The following is a 16,761-nucleotide window of genomic DNA, read 5'->3' as shown; positions in this document are numbered from 1 at the left end:
ACGTCATCGGCGCTAATGGTCTCGCGCCGAACTGCGCATGTGCCGACCGTCACCTCAAAGGCACTCTCGATATAAAGTTGTTTTTGACGAAATTGACGAAGTGTGTCAGTTTGTCACTTTCATGAGGTTAGAGTAATAACATGTTCAACTACTTAGGACATTGTCTCGAATATTGGTTGTGCCTTTTAGATTTCGAGAAAATTAACAACTAGGTAAGAATTTTTCACTTCTCAAAACCCAGCCTGGTCTGTTTGGGCTGTTTCTTTTAAGCGTTCCTGGAAGTCTCGCAATGTTGCGTCTCTGGGTGTAGCACCTTGAGCTTTGAAGTTCACAATATAGAAGGGAAGTTCTAAGGTTTGAGCTAGATAGATGGTTATAGCCTGAGAGATCAGCCAATTAAAACCTGTTCCCGCTATAGTGTGCTTTCGAGCGAATAACTTGTTAAGTAGGTGTAACATTATGGGGATAAAAATTGTCTGACTTGCGCCTACATGTCGAATACAAAATGTGTATTTATTTGTTTTCTTTCTGCATGGTTGTTTTCGAAGCATGTGACGAATAACATTTGATTTGAGATTTTTGCGCTGCATGCCGACAACAAACACAGACAGTGTCCTTCGCTCCAGCTTGCTGCAGTAAGGAGAGGCAAGTAGCTAGATAGTGTAGCCAATATCAGACATAGGGATTTTCACCGAAAATGCACAACTACGGCATTACAATCTAACGTTACATTTTTTTTAGATACCCCCCAACAATTACTCAGATAAAAACATAATTATTCTGAATACTCCCACGCCATGTTCCAAGTTTTTAGCCATAAACTACCTAACTGGGAAGAGCTCATTAGGATCTCTGAATGACTAAACTGAACTGACTGAACTGAATCTGTACAATGCCACTCGATTCTTCTTCTATGGTATAATGGTGGTCAGTTTAAGGTGCTTGCTGCCACCTACTGTGCTGGAGTTTGGTCAATCAGTTCAAATCAAATAAAACTTGTGTCATATGCACCGAATACAACAAGTGAGACCTTACCGTGAAATGCTTACTTGGCATCCACTGGCAGGTTAATGGGCTCATTCACCGATGCTCATCTGAAGTCCATGCACGAGTACTCCTTGTGTGGAAGAGAAATCATGAACTAAACTAAACTAATGGATTTGAGGCATCAAGGTTAATCTTAATTTCTGATTTCTGAACAGTGCAGTTCAAGAAAGAGTTAAGAAAATATGTATGAAATAAAGTAAATTAAAAAATAATAAGTAACACAATAAAATAACAATAACGAGGCTATATACCAGGGGGTACCTGTACCGCGGGGGTACAGGTTAGTCGAGGTAATTTGTACAGGTAGTTTGGGGTGAAGTGACTATGCATAGATAATAATGTACAAAACAAATAGAAGGGGGGTATGTAAATAATCAATGTAAATAGTCCGGTGACCATTTGATTCATTGTTCAGCAGTCTTATGGCTTGGGGTAGAAGCTGTTAAGGAGCCTTTTGGTCCTAGACTTGGTGCTCCAGTACCACTTGCTGTGCGGTAGCAGAGAAAACAATCTATGACTTGGGTGACTGGAGTCTCTGACAATTTTGGGGGCTTTTCTCTGACACCTAGTGTATACTGTATGTCCTGGATGGCAGGAAACTTGGCCCCAGTGATGTACTGGGCCGTGCACACTACCCTCTGTAGCACCTTACGGTCAAATGCAGAGTAGTTGCCATACCAGGCAGTGATGCAACTGGTCAGGAACCTCTCAATGGTGCAGCTGTAGAACTTTTTAAGGATCTGGGGACCTATGCCAAATCTTTTCAGCCTCGTGAGGGAGAAAATGTGTTGTCGTGCCCTCTTCAGGACTGTCTTGGTGTGTTTGGACCATTATAGTTTGTTGGTAATGTGGACACCAAGGAACTTGAAACTCTCGACCCACTCCACTACAGCCCCGTCAATTTTAATGGGGGCCTGTTCAGGCCGCCTTTTCCTGAAGTTCATGATCAGCTCCTTTGTCTTGCTCGCATTGAGTGACAGGTTGTTGTCCTGGCACTACACTACCAGGTCTCTGACCACCTCCCTAAAGGCTGTCTCATCATTGTCCGTGATCAGGCCTTCCACTGTTGTGTCATCAGCAAACTTAATGATGGTGTTGGAGTTGTGTTTGGCCATGCAGTTGTGGGTGAACAGGGAGTACAGGAGGGGACTAAGTACACACCCCTGAGGGGCCCCAGTGTTGAGCATCAGTATGGCAGGTGTGACCACCTGGGGGCGGCCCATCAGGAAGTCCAGGATCCAGTTGCAGAGGGAGGTATTTTCGCTGAGCTGTAGTCAATGAACAGCATTCTCAAATAGGTGTTCCTCTTGTCCAGGTGGGAAAGGGCAGTGTGGAGAGCGATTGAGATGGCATCATCTGTTGGGGCGGTATGGTATGCTAATCGGAGTGGGTCTAGGGTACCCGGGAGGATGCTGGTGACGTGAGCCATGACCAGCCTTTCAAACCACTTCATGGCTACCGACGTGAATGCTGCGGAGCGGTAATTATTTAGGCAGGTTACCTTCGGTTCCTTGAGTACAGGGACTGGGTTGGTCTGCTTGAAACATGTAGGGTATTACAGACTCGGTCAGGGAGAGATTGAAAATGTCAGTGAAGACACTTGCCACTTGGTCCGTGCATGCTTTGAGTACATGTCCTGGTAATCTGTCTGGCCCCGTGGCTTTGTGAATGTTCTAAGGTTTCCCTTTGCAGTGCGTAATAGTTTTCAAGCCCTGCCACATCTGACGAGCATCAGAGCTGGTGTAGTAGGATCCGATCTTAGTCCTGTATTGACTCTTTGGTTGTTTGATGGTTCGTCTGAGGGCTTAGCGGGATTTCTTATAAGCGTTCGGATTATTGTCCGGCTCCTTGAAAGCGGCAGCTCTAGCATTTCGCTCGATGCGGATGTTGCCTGTAATCCATGGCTTCTGGTTGGGATATGTACGTATGGTCACTGTGAGGACGACGTCGTCAATGTGCGATGAGTGAGGTGGTATAATCCTCAATGCCATTGGATGAATCCCGGAACATATTCCAGTCTGTGCTAGCAAAACAGTCCTGCAGCGTAGCATCCGCATCATCTGACCACTTCCATATTGAGCGAGTCACTGGCACTTCCTGCTTTAGTTTTTGCGTGTAAGCAGGAATCTGGAAAATAGAATTATGGTCAGATTTGCCAATGGTGGGCAGGGGAGATCTTTGTATGCATCTCTGTGTGTGGAGTAAAGGTGGTCTAGAGTTTTCGTTTTCCTCTGGTTGCACATGTGACATGCTGGTAGAAATGAGGTAAAAAGGGATTTAAGTTTGCCTGCATTAAAGACCCCGACCACTTTGTGCGCTGCTTCTGGATTAGCATTTTCTTGTTTGCTTATGACCTTATAGAGTTGGTTGAGTGCGGTCTCAGTGCTAGCATTGGTTTGTGGTGATAAATAGACGGCTATGAATAATATAGATAGTGTGGTCTACAGCTTATCATAAGGTACTCTACCTCAGTACTCTACCAAGACTTCTTTATTATTTGACATTGCACACCAGCTGTTATTGACACTCTCACCCCCACCCCTAGTCTTACCAGACGTAGCTTCTCTGTCCTGCCGGTGCGTGGAAAATCCCGCCAGCTCTATATTATCCGTGTCGTCGTTCATTCACAACTCGGTGAAACATAAGATATTACAGTTTTTAATGTCCCGTTGGTAGGAAAGTTTTGATCGTAGGTCATCGATTTTATTTTCCAATATTGCACGTTGGCCAATAGAACGGATGGCAGTGGAAGTTTACTCGCTCACCAATGAATTCTCAGAAGTGCGCGTGTGCAATAACTCAATTTGCCTTTGCACTCCTACACAATGCAGTTTTTTGAAACTTTGGGTAAAGTCTACAAAACTTTGTTCACTCTGTTCTTAACAGATTGTAGTTTTGGGAACAGAAACTGTATTGAGCTATAAATGTTTCATTACCAGTAAATTATCAGAATGACGGTCAAAATCCATCTCATTTCATCTGCCCACTGCTAGGCAATGGGCTTCCTCTATCTACCGTATTGGGTAGTGAGTGGAAATGCCAAACAGATGCTTCATATTTATATGTCCGGTGAAATCTGTCTCATTGTTCTATCTGTGGAATAGCATCTCCCCACAGGGACTGTTTACCCATGATAGGCTACAGTATGTGACTGACAGCTGTTGTCACCAAAATTTCAAACATCACAAAGTGTAACTGGTGTGAAATGGATAGCTAGCGCGCTAATAGAGTGTGCTAATAGAGTTTCAATCGGTTTCCTCACTCGCTCTGAGACTTGAAGTTGTTGTTTCCCTTGCTCCGCAAGGGCTGCAGCTTTTGTGGAGCAACGATGCTTCGAGGGTTTCAGTTGTTGGTGTGTGCAGAGGGTCCCTGGTGCTAGGAGAGGGATGGAAGCAAAACTGTTACAAAAGCGAGAGCTCAATCAGAACTGTATTACACTCCCTACAACTGTAACGAAACCTTGGATTTCCATAAAAATAGAACAAATATCTCTGTCACGCATGCCCCGGAAAGAGGATGTCATAGACTACTAAACGACAGTATGGAGAAGAGAATAACATTTATTTCAAATGAAGGCAATATTGGTAAGTACAATATAAAATTGTCACCACCTTGGATGGGGTTAGCAAGAAAACTCATCTTATTTAGCTTAGTTGGCTAGTTTTGCACAATTAATCAAATTGCTAAAAGCTTCGTACCGTATGTTGCATTGTTTCCTGTTCATCAACAAAGTGATGCACAATTAGATAGCTCCATGGCCTACTACTGTTCCAATTTTAAGCAATACTCTAGTTACACTATATATACAGAAGTATGTGAACACCCCTTCCAATTAGTATATTCGGCTATTTCAGCCACACTCGTTGCTGACATGTGTATAAAATTGAGCACACCGCCATGCAATCTCCATAGACAAACTTTGGCAGTAGAGTGGCCTTACTGAAGAGCTCAATGACTTTCAACGTGACACCATCATAGGATACCACCTTTCCAACAAGTCGAATTTCTGGCCTGCTAGAGCTACCCCGTAAGTGCTGTTATTGTGAAGTGAAAACTTCTAGGAACAACAATGTCTCAGCCACCAAGTTTTCGGCCACACAAGCTCACAGAATGGGACCGCTGAGTGCGTAGTGTGTAAAAACCTTCTGTCCTCGGTTGTAACACTCACTACTGAGTTCCAAACTGCCTCTGGAAACAACATCAGCACAAGAACTGTTCCTCGGGAGCTTCATGAAATGGGTTTCTATGGCCGAGTAGCCACACACAAGCCTAAGATCACCATGCGAAATGTCAAGCGACAGCTGGAGTGATGTGAAGCTCGCCGACATTGGACTCTGAAGCAGTGGAAACGTTCTCTGGGGTGATGAATCACACTTCACCATCTGGCAGTCCATCGGACGAATCTGGATTTGGCGGATGCCAGGAGAAAGCAACCTGCCCGAATGCGTAGTGCCAACTGAAACGTTTCGTGGAGGAGGAATAATGATCTGGGGCTGTATTTCATGGTTCTGTCTGTAATTCTTGCCTCAATATATTTCATGATGTGTAACAACAATGTGCCAAGTCTTGATTTAGTGCGGTAAGCCACCTCAATGTTTGCAGCCGTAGGTGATCTCTTTCTACGAGCTGATATGTCATCAGTATTGTGGAATAATTATAACGTTACGGTATAATTTAAATTGAGAAATCTGATCTGAAAACCATGCAGCCTTTATTTTGATCCTGTCAGTATTGACACTATGTCTCAACGATGCACTTGGAGAATGTTCTCTCTGGTGTTTTGGGAAACGCATGCTACATCTTTGACCATTGTAGGACAGTTGCATCGTTAAAACACTCGTAAGCTTAAGTTCCATCACTATCGCGGAACTGGGCTCTGGACTGTGTATGTAAATATCTTAAAATTTGTTTCCTAACACCCCCACATGATCCGACTTAGCATTTCAAGGGCCAAAGGATGCTCAGGGAAATAATTATTACAAATATATTTTGAGTTATTTTCATTAAATAAACACATACAGTGATTGATTAGACATACAGTGAGGATGATTTAAATTACAAAGATTGCATGGGGATTTATTTTACAATGAAAACTTCTTCTATAAAAATGAATAATACAAATGTGTCCCTCTGCTGCTAAATTAATATAGGGGAAACACTGGTATATATGTGTTAGTGTGTGTGTGTATGTGCCTATACATGCTGTGTTTAGAATACAGCAGCTGCCATCTGTCCCACTCTGCACTGGACAGTGTCTGTTAGACAGATGGCCCCACCCTGAACAGCTGAGTATGGAGACAGGGCAGGGCACCACTACTAAACACCAATACACCCTCGGCTGCCCACCCACCATACATTACCCCGGTGCAATCTCTAGTTCAATCATGTCAAACACGTCTCTCTTTTCTTCTCTGTCTCTCACTTACACAGTCTTTCAGTTCCTTAATCTAAATAGCTAGTTTTTTCCTCTGTATTTTATCTCAAATCAAGATGTGTACTGACATTACAGTTGCACCAAATGGTGAATAAATACTATGCCCATCTCCAACACTCTCCAACCATCATTAGAATCAGACAGGCTCTACATGTACCTTGGGATGTTTTCATTAAGAAATTGCTTCTCCATTTCTACACTGACCACAAGAGGGCATGAAGCACCCAGGTATGACTGAATTGGAGAGAGGTTTGGAATTATAAATTATGGGTGCACTGACTGCTTGTATCAAACTTTGAAGTTATTGTCATTGTCCCAAACCAGAAACACATTCCATAAACTGTTAATTCTCCCATCACTCATCTCTCACTGCCAATCTAGAGCCTGGCACCACTTTCACTCTCAATTTACTCAGTACTGAATAGCCTACAGCCCAATACTACATAATGCACCAAGGGCAAAATTGTGGTGTAGATATTGTGGGGGACGAACAGTAGAAGGGGGTCCTCCCCTGGATTTTCTTTTGACATTTGAAAACAATTCAACACAGTTTGACATGACTTGAGGGGTATTTTGAAAACGGTTTTCTGCTGAAAATATGCAGAATTCTTTGGTGTACAGTTGAAGTTGGAAGTTTACATACACTTCGGTTGGAGTCATAACTAGTTTTTCAACAACTCCACAAATTTCATGTTAACAAACTATATTTCACTTATAATTCACTGAATCACAATTCCAGTGGGTCAGAAGTTTACATACACTAAGTTGACTGTGCCTTTAAACAGTTTGGAAAATTCCAGAAAATTATGTCATGGCTTTAGAAGCTTCTGATAGGCTAATTGACATACTTTGAGTCAACTGGAGGTGTGCCTGTGGATGGACTTCAAGGCCTACCTTCAAAGTCAGTGCCTCTTTGCTTGAAATAATGGGAAAATCAAAAGAAATCAGACAAGACCTCAGAAAAAAAAATGTAGAGCTCCACAAGTCTGGTTCATCCTTGGGAGCCATTTCCAAATGCCTGAAGGTACCACATTCATCTGTACAAAGAATAGTGTGCACGTATAAACACCATGGGACCACGCTGCCTTCAATACTGCTCAGGAAGGAAACGTTCTCCTAGAGATGAATGTACTTTGGTGCGAAAAGTGCAAATCAATCCCAGAACAACAGCAAAGGACCTTGTGAAGATGCTGTAGGAAACAGGTACAAAAGCATCTATATCCACAGTAAAACGAGTCCTATATCGACATAACCTGAAAGGCCGCTCAGCAAGGAAGAAGCCACTGCTCCAAAACCGCCATAAAAAAAGCCAGACTACTGCACATGGGGACAAAGATCGTACTTTTTGGAGAAATGTCCTCTGGTCTGATGAAACAAAAATAGAACTGTTTGGCCATAATGAACATTGTTATGTTTGGAGGAAAATGGGGGAGGCTTGCAAGCCGAAGAACACCATCCCAACCGTGAAGCACGGGGGTGGCAGTATCATGTTGTGGGGGTGCTTTCCTGCTGGAGGGACTGGGGCACTTCACAAAATAGATGGCATCATGAGGAATTGAAAATTATGTGGATGTATTGAAGCAACATCTCAAGACATCAGTCAGGAAGTTAAAGCTTGGTCGCAAATGGGTCTTCCAAATGGACAATGACCCCAAGCATACTTCCAAAGTTGTGGCAAAATGGCTTAAGGACAACAAAGTAAAGGTAGTGGCCATCACAAAGCCCTGACCTCAAACCTATAGAAATGTTGTAGGCAGAAATGAAAAAGTGTGTGCGAGGAAGGAGGCCTACACACCTACTCAGTTACACCAGCTCTGTCAAGGAGGAATGGGCCAAAATTCATCCAACTTATTGTGGGAAGCTTGTGGAAGGATACCCGAAAGGTTTGACCCAACTTAAACAATTTATAGGCGATGCTACCAAATATTAATTGAGTGTATGTAAACTTTTGACCCACTGGGAATGTGATGACAGAAATAAAAGCTGAAGTAAATCATTCTCTCTACTATTATTCTGACATTTCACATTCTTAAAATAAAGTGGTGATCCTAGGTCCTAGGTCCAAACTGACCGAAGACAGAGAATTTTTACAAGGATTAAATGTCAGGAATTGTGAAAAACTGAGTTTAAATGTATTTGGCTAAGGTGTATGTAAACATCCAACTTTAACTGTTTTTGTACATCATGAATGGGACACAATTTTATACAAATAAATGTGACCTGTTGCATGTAAAACGACATTACACCCACTTACTTGAGATTTGGAACATTTAACTGTTCTTTCTGTACAATCAGTGTAAACAGATATGAAGTTAATAAATCAAATAAATAAATATAAGAGTGTCATGAATAAATCATTTTTAGTTAGAGAGAGATTGAAAGAGCAAGAGAGTGAGAAATATGCTGTGGGACGAGTCAGCTCTTTTCTGCCTGGAGGATAAATATTTCAAATTCAAAGAAAAACCAAGGAATTGATGTAGCCTATACAACTCAGACCGTAATAAACTTGAATGTTATATTTTTTGATGTATTCTATTTTATTTTATTTTACCTTTATTTTACTAGGCAAGTCAGTTAAGAACAAATTCTTATTTTCAATGACGGCCTAGGAACAGTGGGTTAACTGCCTGTTCAGGGGCATAACAACAGATTTGTACCTTGTCAGCTCGCAACCTTTCGGTTACTAGTCCAACACTCTAACCACTAGGCTACCCTGCCGCCCCAGTATGAACTAGGGTTCAAGAATTTAATTGACATAAGTGTTACACAATAGCCTACAGCACCCGACGTCACAGGAAGGCCAAAAAGATCATCAACCACCCGATCCACGGCCTGTTCACTCCGTTATCATTAAGAAGGCGAGTTCAGTACAAGTGCATCAAAGCTGGGACTGAGACACTGAAAAACAGCTTCTATCTCAAGACCGTTAAGACTTTTAAATAGCCATCACTAGCCGGCTACCACCCGGTTACTCAACCCTGCACCTTAGAGGCTGCTGCCCTATATACATAGACATGGAATCACTGGCCACTTTAATAATGTAACACTAGTCATAATGTTTCCATACTGCTTTACTCATATCACATTCAGGAGAAGACCCAGATGCAGACAGTGTCGAAGTAATACAAGTTTATTACTAGAACAGGGGGCAGGCAAAATGACAATTCAAGGGCAGGCAGAGGTCAGTAAATCCAGGGCAGTGTGACAAGGTGCAGAATGGCAGACAGGCTCAGGATCAGGGCAGGCAGAATGGTCAAAACCGGGAGAACTAGAAAAAGACAGGAACTCTGCCCAGAAGGCCAGCAGAGCAGGCCACCGGAGTCGCCTCTTCACTGTTGACTTTGAGACTGGTGTTTTGCGGCTTCTATTTAATGAATCTGCGAGTTGAGGACTTGTGAGGCATCTGTTTCTCAAACTAGACACTTGAATGTACTTGTCGTCTTGCTCAGTTGTGCACCGGGGCCTCCCACTCCTCTTTCTATTCTTGTTAGAGACAGTTTGCGCTGTTCTGTGAAGGGAGTAGTACACAGCGTTGTACGAGATCTTCAGTTTCTTGGCAATTTCTCGCATGGAGTAGCCTTCATTTCTCAGAACAAGAATAGACTGACGAGTTTCAGAAGAAAGTTCTTTGTGGCTGGCCATTTTTACCCTGTAATCAAACCCACAAATGCTGATGCTCCAGATACTCAACTAGTCTAAAGAAGGCCAGTTTTATTGCTTCTTTAATAAGCAGAACAGTTTTCAGCTGTGCTAACATAATTACAAATGGAGTGATGGTTGCTGATAATGGGCCTCTGTACGCCTATTATAACGAGTGTGCTGAGAATCGGGAAAGAAGTTCAGGGAGTGAGTGTTTCAATAAATAAAAGCAACAATAAATACGAAGCACAAACAACGCACCGACATGAAAACAGAGTCAATAACACCTGCGGAAAGAACCAAGGGGAGTGACAAATATAGGGAAGATAATCAAGGAAGTGATGGAGTCCAGGTGAATGTCATGAGGCGCAGGTGTGCGAGACGATGGTGACAGGTGTGCGGGATAATGACCTAGAGGCTGGAGAGGGATTATGTGTGGCACCTATGTAGATATTACATTAAAAATCAGCTGTTTCCAGCTACAATAGTCATTTACAACATTAACAATGTATACACTGCATTTCTGATCAATTTTATGTTATTTTAATGGACAAAAAATTGTATTTTCTTTCAAAAACAAGGACATTTCTAATGACCCCAAACTTTTGAACGGCAGTGTATATGTTTCTTAATTCCATTCTTTTACTTTTAGATTTGTGTGTATTGTTGTGAATTGTTAGATACTACTGTATTGTTGGAGCTAGTAACATGAAGCAATTCGCTACACCAGGAATGACATCTGCTTAATATGTGTACAGTATGTGACCAATACAATTTGATTTATAATACCCTGAGCACTCACATCTGCATTTGAATCACTTGAATCACTTGTGTTTGAAGAGTCAATCCGATAACGAAACGAAACCTAGAGAGGCGTAGACAGGAATGTAACAAGACTAACATAATTTCCTAAATACCTGTTCAACACAATACATTTCTGACTATAACATCCCATAACTTTGCAACCTGTTGAATTGACCCATGGTTCTTCAGAAGGCACACCTCCCAGGTGAGCAAGATACTATACAATACACTCTAAACATATGATGTAAGTATGACCTACAGCAATTCAGAGAGAGAGAGAGAGAAAGAGAGAGAGAGAGGTGTGCTGTCCAATGTCTAGAGCAGGGCAGGGAAAGGAGTGAGACCGTGTGAGGGACTTCATTCTTGAGCACTGCCGTTGAACTTGACAATAAAAAGCATAACGTTCTCAGTTAAGCTTCTCATGTTCTGATTTAACAGATTCATGGACTGTGAGAAGAGTTTCTCAACATCCACAGATATGGTGGGGAGCCACAAATAAAGAGAAGCAATGCGGGCCCCAGTTTGTAGCCTGTCTTTCAGCTTCTGCCCACCAGTCCACTGCTCTCACCTCTCACCTGATGTGCACATAGTCCATCCTCTCTTTCCTGGACCCTTCCACTCATTTTGGATCGCATATATAAAGAGAGCTAGTCTCTGGTGCCTTTCCATCACAGCCTGCAGTTTAATGGCACATTCTCCATGGCAGCCTTAAAGAGCTCTGCACACACATCTCTCTCTTGCTCTGGAAGTTCCTCCAGCTGAGTGGTGGTGCCAGTCATCTGCCTCTGCCTTGCTGCCATACTCCAAGACATGTGTAGGTTCTGCAACTGGTCTGAACCCAGATGAAAGCCACCAATAGGAAGCTCAGAGAGATAGAGAACCCTGTGCAGTTCTTCGAAAGGTCCGTTTACAGCAACAGGTATGGACGAACCAGACATTTCACCAGGAGAGTCATGTCTTCTTTAATATGATACGAAGGATAGGGTTTAGAATTCTATAACCATGGAAAGAATTCTCCCCTCCAAAATAATTGCTGTAAGTATGTGTTAGTATCTGTACAGCTTCCACAAGTGCCTCTAAGCACACCCCTCTCATTTGTCCTATGTTGTTGTTCTGTCTGTGTCCAGATACGTCTTTGCAGCGAACCTGTATGAGAATGAGAGTCTGAACGAGACAGAGTGGTCTATCTATCAGGACTGGCACGGCTGGCTCCACAAACAGTTTTTTTTAAATGCATCGAGCTGGACGGCATCATCTACCTTCAAGCCGCACCAGAGGTCAGCAACTAACTTAACCTCGATACATGTTCGTTCGAAACCTATCGTAGCAAAACATATCAGTTGCATTGTAGTAGATTATATAATGTAGCCTATTGGCTTTTAACTAGTACTGCCATAACACCTTGTGAAAAAAAGAAAAAGAAAAGTGTACATTTTACATTAATGTGCACTTATACCTGTGTAGTAACACTGCATTTAAAATGGTACTTCTCGTGTGTTTGTGTGTAGAGGTGCATGGAGAGGCTACATCTGAGAGGCAGAGAGGAGGAGCAGGGCATTCCTCTGGAGTACCTGGAGAAACTCCACTTCAAACACGAGAGCTTGCTGCAGCACAAGACCATGCGGCGAGAGAGGGAGGAAGGAAGGAAGTGTTGATGGGATTGTGAACGAGGAAGGGAGTGTTAAGGAAGGGAGTAGGTTGAGGTACGGACGTGCGTGTGTGTGGGAGCATTAAATAAAAAGCTTACATTTTGACATTTCTATACTACTAACATGTTTTAGAGATGTATGAGACAGGAAACAGGCTTGTTCCTCAGGTCTATTTTGAGCTGTGAATTTCCTTACAGAGATGGAAATGTACTTGAAATAACAAGGAAACAACCAGTAAATAGCCTGACCTGAGAAAATATGTTTATTGCATAAGCATTATGTGTGTGCGTGCATGTGCGTTGTTGAAGTCACTAACCGTATGTCTCTATTCCCTCCTGGTCCTTACCCACAGCATGGTATAGGAGTATCTGATTGACACGCCCATTCTGACGCTGGATATCAACAACATTTTTAAATGGGACAAGCAAGGTCAAGGGTGCTGACATGGTGGAAAGGTAAGAAGTTGTGTCAAACCCATTTGTTTTAAACAATGTCTTTAAATGGAAATTGGTTATTATTTTTAATGAAGCAGTGTCTTTCAGAAATAGAAAGATGTGACTATATTTAGCTGTTATTTTGTTAAGGTGATTTATGAAAACATACTGTCTGGAGGACACCGGTAGTAGTGAAAAACATCCTGTTATCACTGAGTACAGTCCAGGTTATTAGTAGAGGGATGTTGATAAAGACACACACACGCATGTTTCACTTATGGAAATGAGGCCTGAAGAGCTGCTAATGTAGCTGTTTCACGTTGAAGGTAAACACCAATGCTTTGCCTGATATCATAAAGCCAATTAGTAAAACACACACACACCTATTGCTTCCTGTCCCGTTGAAGCGCTGTCATCCTTTGGCACGTCCAAGCTTAGCTCCACATTGGGTCCACATCAAACACTTGCACTGACCTGACAAACCATTTACACTGACACTAATATCCATATTCATTATGTGCTAACAGCTTGTTGTGTGGTTTTCTTCCAGGTCAAAGAGTTTCTCAGTACCTTGTAAACACCAGCAGATGCTCTGGATGTCAGCCAGCAGTGAGGACAGATGTGGAACTTGTTTTGAAATGAATGATGTCAATTATTTTTTATATTATATTTAAAGCATTTGAAATGTATCGACCTGCATGGGTACCTGCATGGGTAAACACAATATGATACGTTTGTATAGCTTGGTTTCACCTTCATATACTGTCTGTTTTATTTATCCATTTTAATGAGAAAAAAACTGAATATGTGTTTCTTTATTAGAAATCATTTGTGCTGTTTTATAAACGTGTAAAATAATAAAGGGCTACCAGTATAAAGGAACCTAAGGAAGTTTTCTGTGATTTTTGAGCAAACAGAAATTCCCCTAGGTCTCTGAGAAGTTTACCTGAAGTGCTGTGAACAGCATATGCCCATAAAAGCTGGCCGGGCAGTCCACAATACAGATTTTCATGCAAAATATTCATATTTTCCCACCAGTGGTGTTTCCACCAAACTGACTTGTTGCAGTATAAAAATCAGTGCGTGATGAGGTAGTGCACAATAAAATGTACCTTTTCGCTTAAGTTTTCATGTGCCGAATAGTTTTGTCCCAAAAACGGTCGGTATTGTTGAATGAAAAGCATTTTAAATTATTAGTTAGCAAATGGGCCTACTCTGGCCTTGGCACATGCTCTCTATAGCCAACTCGCAGATACAATGCGGGTAGCAGAAACCAAACCACATGAAAAGGTGAATGTAAGAAGTGCTCATCATTTCAAATAGTTTACATTATTAAATAACATATAAACACTCGAAATAGGTCAGGAGCCAGACATAGAGCCTAATAAGGAATACAAATTTATTATTTAGGCTATATTATTTATATTATTTCAAGGCTATAGCCTACAAAGAAATACATTGTGAAGCATTTGCGAGTGCGACACTAGGCTGGTAGGGACATAAAGCCTCGGCATTTAAACAAAAATGTGTTGTATTAAATAATTCTAGTCTATAAATACCGCATATAAACTGTGATTTGCATATGCCAGGCATATCCTGAATTCGTGAATTAAGCGCTACAGTAGCGGAATTTGAGTGGGCAAGAAGGCTGCTCCAGCGTTTGGGAATCTCGCTCTGCGCTTCCGCTCTGCTCACATACTCTGGCGGTTAGGCTAGTGTACATGATGATATTATGTCAAGCATTGACCATCATGTCACCAGAATAAGACCCTGTATATTTATTGGAAAGGAGACTCAAGCTCATAATCGTGCACTTTTACAACCTTGTGAAGTTCATAATTTATTTAATCTGTAGCCTAATAAACTGCATGGTTTACGGAGTCGTAGTGGAAGGACCTTACACCATTGCGTGACTCCCAAATTTCGATGTGATGGTTATATCAATATTTGAGCTAAAGACGTTTCCACCGCGCTATCTCGCATAATACATTTTACCTACACAAAAGATCCCACCATGTCGAACCAACAAATTATCTGTCGGCATTTATAAATTGTACCAAAACTTCCTGTTTCCATCACAGCTGTCAGGATTTAAAAAATATAAGGTATGACTTTACTCGCATAAAAACTATGGATGGAAACGTGGTTACACACCAACCAATCTGTTATTACACAATTACTGTACTAGTAAATTAGTTGATGATCAGAGCATCAGTGAAAAGCCTTGATCAAACTGGCCCCTGTGAATAAACAGAAACTGCCGGTAATCTACACAATAAAATTGTGTCACAAATGTAAATGTGTAGGGTACTAGGGCTAACTAGCCCACTGGGGTAAATGCCCCCCCTCCCCTGTAATTCACATTACGACCACAAGATGTCACCAAATTATTTCCCCAACACTTTCCCTGTCTGCCACTGCTGTTACTCAACAAAAATGTCCTCTATGTCATCACTTTTGGCGATATCAACAAAATGACTTTGTGGTAAATTGATCAATTATTTTTGCAATTTTAGACATATTATATATATATATATTCCAATGAAGTTAGATCTATAATTGTTTTTAAATATACAAGTAGGAAAGCCTTACAATAAATAATCCACTTGTTTAGAGAGAAACATTTCAATAATTTTTTAGTAAGTAATATTATGTTGAATGAGTGTTTTATGGTTATGAATGTCTTTCTACCTGTCATTTAGACAATGACCAGCCCAGTTAGCGCTAGTTTATGCTAACTTGCTATCTAGCAACTTCACTAATAGTAAATGCTAGCCAGCTTGCTAGTTAGCATAAACAGATAGGAGGGTTAGCTATCAACCTTACAACGAGATCGTCTGAGGTAAAATACATAACATAACTTAATTGCAGTTGTAAATGTTTCCACTAGTGACTGACAGTTAATTTGACTTTATAGCCTTTTAGTGATTTTAAACAGCATTTTGTCATATATATATATATTTTGTATATTTAACCCGTATTTAACTAGGCAAGTCAGTTAAGGACAAATGCTTATTTAGAATGACGGCCTACATACACCGGCCAAACCCGGAGGACGCTGGGCCAATCACGGCCTGTTGTGATACAGCTTGGATTCGAACCAGAGTGTCTGTATTGACACCTCTAGCACTGAGATGCAGTGCCTTAGACTGCTGCGCCACTCTGGAGCTGTATAACTAAATACATTTTTAAGAGAGAGTTTTTCAATTGGCATCTCTCCCCATTTTCAGTCACATGTGGGGGGGGGGACTGGATTAGGTTTGAGCAGTTCAGGCAGTGGGCTCATTACTGGGGATAGCTTTATTTGTGACCTACAATGTATGTACAAATTAGAATTGTGCAATAGCAGAGCATAAGAGAGTTAATTAATTATTGAAGTTATTGTGAAGTTATTGTTATTAAATGTTATATTCCAATGTTATTTAATGTTATTAGTTATATTCCATTCCAATTTTGTATTCCAATGAATACATTTTTTTATGAATTAAAAACAACTTTGAAAACCGTTTGCTCCTGAATGTCATTTGAAAGGCTGCTGGGATTTACAATCTTGCGTTATTCAAATGATATTTAGCACAATTGTACATAATGGGTTGCATGGAAAATGAACAAATAAAGAAAGAACAAATAAAATGAATGTGCAGGTGAGATAAAAAGAGGAGCTTTACATCAAATCTCCTCATATTGGGGATAGTAATGGTGGCATGTGCAATAGCATTTACTTCCCATATTTTATTTAAATAATTAAAATAAG

General features: G+C 41.3%; 2 long non-coding RNA genes across 2 annotated transcripts; both read left to right on the top strand.

Moving 5' to 3' along the window:
- The first annotated feature begins 79 nt into the window (after positions 1-79).
- Positions 80-12,579, top strand: LOC118385682 (uncharacterized). The gene is made up of 3 exons (XR_004826083.2): positions 80-212; positions 12,052-12,201; positions 12,433-12,579. It is a non-coding gene; the product is annotated as an uncharacterized LOC118385682 (long non-coding RNA).
- Positions 12,580-13,889, top strand: LOC118385372 (uncharacterized). The gene is made up of 3 exons (XR_004826011.1): positions 12,580-12,627; positions 12,926-13,028; positions 13,558-13,889. It is a non-coding gene; the product is annotated as an uncharacterized LOC118385372 (long non-coding RNA).
- Positions 13,890-16,761: the final 2,872 nt, after the last annotated feature.

The sequence above is a fragment of the Oncorhynchus keta genome, chromosome 6 (assembly GCF_023373465.1).
Source record: "Oncorhynchus keta strain PuntledgeMale-10-30-2019 chromosome 6, Oket_V2, whole genome shotgun sequence".
NCBI classification, from domain to species: Eukaryota; Metazoa; Chordata; class Actinopteri; order Salmoniformes; family Salmonidae; genus Oncorhynchus; species Oncorhynchus keta.
This window is presented reverse-complemented; position numbering and strand designations above follow the sequence as displayed.